This window comes from Diuraphis noxia, unplaced genomic scaffold (assembly GCF_037042655.1).
Source record: "Diuraphis noxia isolate RWA-SAM2 unplaced genomic scaffold, SU_Dnox_SAM2 contig0002, whole genome shotgun sequence".
Classification (NCBI taxonomy): Eukaryota; Metazoa; Arthropoda; class Insecta; order Hemiptera; family Aphididae; genus Diuraphis; species Diuraphis noxia.
Window position 1 is genome coordinate 57,649,829 of NW_028301712.1, and position 6,714 is coordinate 57,656,542.

The window sequence follows — 6,714 nt, forward strand, 5'->3', positions numbered from 1 at the left end:
CTCATAGCAATATATGCATGCACATTGAGTTTGTTTAAGGAATGGATTCTCCGCTTTCAAAATAAACAAGAAGATTGCAGAACCAGACCCAGAAACCCTAACGTAATGGATGATTTCTTCGAGAAACTCACTCACATTACTTAAAAAACAAAAAATGATTTCAAAATATTGACACAGAATCATTAATAGTAGACAAATATATTTTATTTATAAGACATATAATTTAAACTGAGATGAAAATGTATATATTGGTATTCATAGACATGTATTCAGGTCAATATTCTATATTTTATATTTATTATATATTTATATTTTTTAAATATCTACCCACAGGCCACAGATACTATACTCTTACATTATTCTGTTGTCATCTCCTGCCCGGTACGCACTGTACACATCACACAGAGAAATTGTATATATAGGTATAAAGTGTGTATAGATCATTGACAATTCGACTTTTCTCGAAAGTACCATATATAATATATAATATTACGGTGCGTTCCCTTAGCAAAGATTGAGATCGTCCCGCGAGACGCTTACATAATATAATATGTAAATAATAAAACGAGGTCAGTTCGTTTCGATTCAGTTGGAGAACAACGTTGGTGAACCAAATGCGTGAATGTCCTCCGAGTACCGACCGTCAAATATAAAATTACTTTCGGACTTTTCGGTTAGTTTGAGATAAGTATAGCTGTACCTATACCTAAAACTACAACAGAAGAATAGTATTAATATACTACGAATTGAGTAAAATCAATGAACTTTTTTCACCCAATCAAAGTGTAGATTAGTAAATATTAAATAAATACGGACGAAAATATTATACTCGACGTGTTTACTTGAGACACTGCTAGAGTATAGATCAATTAAAAAAATTCGAAAAAAAAACCTATATAAAAACAATAATAATTAATGAACAAAATCAAACACGAACGAAAATATTATATTGGGGAATAACTAAAAGAAAGCGTAACGATCGTTCGCCCATTTCTATAAAATTCAAATATGTTTCTAGTAGGTTTATTGTACCTAATATTATATAATAATATATACTATTACATTGCTTCGAGCGAGCGTTCATCGTCTTGCACCATATTTGACATAAATATCTCACTTTTTTTTTATGTTATAATGGTTAACACTCTGTACTGAACGACGCGCGTACATCCGAATCTCACGTGTACCCGACGCGCAAAACATTAAAATTAAATATTGTACTTAATATGCGACTACATCCAATCAGGTATGCCACACTCGAAAATTCCCAAGGTACCTAACATAGCAGCATGATGTATATACTATATAATTAGTATTTATAATATATATAAATACAAATTTAAGTGGTACATGTGATGATAATCGCGAGTGTATATAAAATAACATTACAACAAAATGTACGTGATCGTTGTATGGTTATACAACCGCATGCAGATTTGTCTGTCTATTGACTCTGCATATAAAGCGTGTCGATCTCGTGTGTTTTTCGGTACGTCAAACAACCTACAACCCTCTACACATCCTCTATAATATAGCGTTCGACATGAACGCCAAAAACTTGTTAAAAGTACGCCCGCTCGGTTGAAACGCTAAAAATTATAGAAGCCAACTCTGGTGCAGCAGCTACGGCCGCCTACGACACTGTACCGTTGGCAGCCCGCCCGTATATACCTAACCAATAACCATATACATAGTATTATATATTTATATAATAGGTAGGCACCACTGCACGGTGACGGAGCATATACAATATGCATATGTATATACATATATATATATATATATATATATATATATATATATATGTTATATGGATTGAATCCTGCGTGTATAGCAGTTTAGGGTAAACACAAACATGATTATTCGTCCGCCATGAGTATATATACTTAACCGTCGGTGTGTGTATGCAAATTTGCATACCGAAATCAATAAAGCACTCGTAACACTTTCACACACGCACTCATCATGTGCCACTATATACATCAACTATACCTATTGTATATAGTATAGACTATAGGTATTATATATACTATACTTCTATACTATATATTATAATAATATATCATATCCTATTCGGTGAATGACATCGTATGGTTTTTGTTTCGGACTAAACGGCCGGGAGCTTACAAATTCGTACGCACAACCATATTATTTTATTCGCGTTAAAATTCAGTAAATTGTGTGCGTACATATATAGACGAAAATTTCCCACGAGCTATGAGTATTGTTGTTAGCAGCAGTGATGCAATATAATATTGTCCGGACGAGCTCTCAGTGACAATGATAATTGTAACAAATTAAAATAGCAACAAGCATAATAATAATTGTAGTATATGGGTGGGCTACAACAGCTGGAGTGAGTTTTCATCCTGTCCACGAGAAGGCACCGAGAGGAACGAAGATTGTGCTTCCGGTTTAACAAGACAGAGAAATAATTTCCCGCGTCCCTGTATATATGTTTATATCCATGTATTCTATTCTAAATAAAAACGGTATTCATTATAACGACCGCGACGCTGCCTACTCATGCGGACGTAAAATTTGACGACGACGGTCTTTCGAGAGAGGAACCGTGATAATTATACGTATTATTGTGTAGGAATATATATCTGAAACATGGTTGAAACCGTTTGTCACCTAAATTATAATGACAACGTGGAGTCAAAAGAGTCAAACACACAACGGAAAAAAACATCCCCGCATGCGTATACTTGGCGCGTATCGCCGTCGTAGACATATTTATATAAAGAATGCATCGAAGTGTCGTCGCATATATATATATATATATATATATATATATATATATACATCTATATAAGCAATCTTCCAGAGACGTCTAAAAATTGTTTCTCGTACACGAATAAGAGTTCTAATCTCTCCCCCAGGACCCTGTGCGCAGCATCATACTCGTTCCATGATTGATTCTCAAAAGAACGTTGCTTAAAAAAAAAAAACTCTGGAAATACTTATCTCGGAAAGTTGAAAGGCAATCTATCGTTTGAAATCTTCGTTTGGCGTTTGTTCAAAATCTCTTAATTACGAGTACCTACCTACTTGCATAGTTGTGTGTGCCTTAGACGATTAACAGTTTTATTTAAATTTTTCAGTTACACGATTTCATGTAAAAATTCATATTTAATCCTCGTTTAAAATTCGGTAAACTGAATGGTATAACATTAAAAAAAATGTTTTACCTAGAAAATATTACCTACTTAACCAAATAAATAGTATACATTTGTCAAAAATTAAAAAATTGTTATAAAATAAAGTTGAGAGGCTTAAGTTTTAAGCAGTCGTTTTTAATAAACAATTCAATAACAAACATCAACAGTTATTTCAAAGAATACTCGTACATTACAATTGTTTTAATCGTTATTCGTATATTATTTAATTATCACTTAAAATTGTTTTTATAATTAATTTGTTTTATATAACCACTTAATTAAAATAACTAAGATTAGGAAAAGAAAATCGAGAATTTAAAATATCAAATATAATATCAAATAATTAGATTAGTTTGGTATGTTTTCATCATTAATAAAAGTTCTTCAATATCTTTTAAAAGTTTGTGACGCTTCTGAGTACACTAAAGTGAAATACTTTGTAAACCTTGAACAAAAGTTAGCGTTTTCAAACCATAGAAATAGTATTTAACTTGTCAAAAACTACTACCGTCATGAGACCTTAGATATATTACTACTTAGGGGTTTTCTGAAATTAAAATTCGGTAATGAACACTTTAAAGAGAAGTTGTTATTATCATAACTTACTATAATTCACAGCTTAAACCTTTAAACACAAAATTAAATATATACATAGTATATTTGCCATCCATATATGATCAGATTTACACAATATTGTCTTAAGAATAAAATAAAAATCTAAGTGGTTTTCGTTGTAGTGGTGAGGGGGGAGTGGACACTGTTGATGTCATATTGATTTTGACGAATTTCATACTGTCCTCCGGGACTTGCGATTTTTTGGAGGGTTTGACGGCAAATCCTAAAGGTTGCTAAAAATAGAGAGGGTAACTGAAAAGGGGGAAAAAGCCATCGAAAAAAAAATATATATATGTATATACAGGTATGTATAAAAAAACCATAAACTGTACTGCCATTAAAAAGGTCCTCTAGAGGCATCGCTGTACGCACTCACACACACATCGTAGAAAAAGGGAGCATTACTTATGAATTAATCAGGCGGTAAACCCGAGGTCCCCCTTGTGCGCATTATTATTCTTATATACCGTTGTGGCGTGTGTGCGTGCCTGTTTGCGAGTACAAGAGTAAAAATAATAAGGATTACATACGTTTTTCAAAGGTGTTTTCCAAAAATCCGTCTGCAGGAGACGGCCGATCGATTGAATTATTATATATGGTTATCTTCACCATCTTCTTAGATAGGTGAGGTAGGTACCTATATGGCCATACGGCATACAGTGTATATAATAAGCTTCCCGACACCCACTGAAATTATTTCTATGGAAATAACCTTGTGGGGGGGGAGGAGAGACACACATGAAACTAAGTGACGAAAATAATAGACGTTGACATCGATTTCACTTGTCGCTTATTAAACTGCAGTGAAATTTATTCCAGTGTATAAGAACAAATATAGACAATCAGTTTTAGACTATCATATAAACTTTACAAAAACGCAATATATTGTTGTCAGTATCAGTGGAATCTACATCCTACGTTATTTAAAAAAATATGGAAGAAGCTGATACGCTAAAGAAGCCAAACGGTTATGCAATTTTCACCCAAATGATTTGACCATATATACACATACCTACCTATTGAAAATAATTTATATATTATGTAAGTGTACTTATTATTCTACTGTACTTATTAATAAATAGTTCAGATTAAATAGACACATCTAATAACAAATATATACATGAACACATAGCTATACCAACAACCAACATATTGATTAATTTAATTATTTATTTATTAATTAAAAGGGTACATGATAAATTAATAATATGTAATAATAATGATGACGACACAATCCGATATTAATGCTTCCTTTTGAAGTAAATCACCTTTAGAATTTCACAAATTATTTTGTATACGAAGTAGAAATGTAAACTTGTTACAATGAAAGCACATATAAGGGGTGTTATAGAGCAAGAGGCTATTGTATTTCTGGATGCATCTGAATTGGTTCAGATACCTTAAAAATTACATCCAAATTGTTTAAAATAAAGATCTCTAGTTATTAATACGTCGCTTTTGACTTTTTGTAACATTATAGATACCTACCTACATATATTTGTACATTAAGATTTTTAGAAAGATTAATTCTTTTATAAATATTCATTATTTTGATACATAAAATGGACAAAGAACATTGCATGAATATTACTGTTCAACTGTTACAGTCTGGAGAATCGTAGATTATAATATAGATAACGAGTATAATATAGGGAAAACAATTAATAATTATTTATAAAAAGACCTAGGTACCTATCAAATATTCTACCCTGTTCAGTAAAAAATGATATAATGCCGTTAAAACTTACTGCCGCTAAATATTTTTTTTTTTTTAAAGAATAATTTATATTAACGATTTTTTATTTATTTATTTATCCATATATTTATTCACACGCGTTTTGCCAACGAATATCATCGTTATTATTTCCGTTTGACGTGCGCGTTCGTAAGAATAAAATATAAAATGAAATATTAATAATATTGTGTTTTATTACTTCGTCGTTACCTGACTAATATAATTTTCGTCATTCGAAGATGAAAACAATAATTATGGTTACAGCGCACAACGCGGAGATATCGAAAAAGCTGAACAGCGAAAACCGTTCATTGAAGAGGCCGAGACACTTAGACTGATGCACCTAAAAGAGTATCCGGACTATAAAAATACAGACCACGCAAGAGAACAGTAGTAGTAACACGAACTCGTCCGGAGCGGCCACGATCGCCAAGACCACCACGTCGGCCGCGGCTCAGTCAAAGTCCGGAAGAACATGTGCAAAAAGTTTGGCAACGCTTGGACGACCGTGCCTAGCCGCGTCGCGTGTACACTTAACGCAGGGACAGTGCAACTGCTGGATAAAAGGAACACACCACTACCAGCGGTGTTGCCGGTGTTGGTCCAAGACAACACCACTTCATCGTCTTCGTCGTCGTCAAAGACCATTCTCCGGCGCAACGGTATCATACAGGTGAACAGGATGAGCCCGGTGAACACGGATCGGCTCAAATATCACTTCACGATCGATACGGCCAAGGGCAAAAACAGTTCCAAGGATGCGACCGAGGTGCGCGTGCCCGCCTCGGTAAACGCCAAGGTGCCGACCAGCCCGACGCGTGCGACTCTCCAAACTCGCCGGAAAGCGCCACGTTATGAGACGAATCGCCGCTGACATGTTTCGACGTCGTCAAGCCGCTCAATATAAAGTTGCTCAACCCGCTCAACACATCGGCCACAATCACAGTGTTGGCCGACGTAGACGACGATGACAACGAGGACGGCGACAACAACTGGGGCACCGCCAACGCCAACGCAATGTTGCTCAGTCCCGGTTCGGCCGCGTAGCTCATGTCCGCCCGACAGATAGACCAGCAACTCCATCAACAGCACAATCACCTAAACAATCAGTCGTCGGCCGATCTGCTCGCCCGAAGCCCGATGAAAGGCGATCGCCTGCTGATCAATGCCGAACCATCGCATCCGTCGCCGTATATATAG

At 34.9% G+C, this 6,714-nt stretch overlaps 1 pseudogene; it reads left to right on the plus strand.

Moving 5' to 3' along the window:
* Positions 1 to 1,395: 1,395 nt before the first annotated feature.
* Positions 1,396 to 6,714, plus strand: LOC107173692 (uncharacterized; annotated as a pseudogene).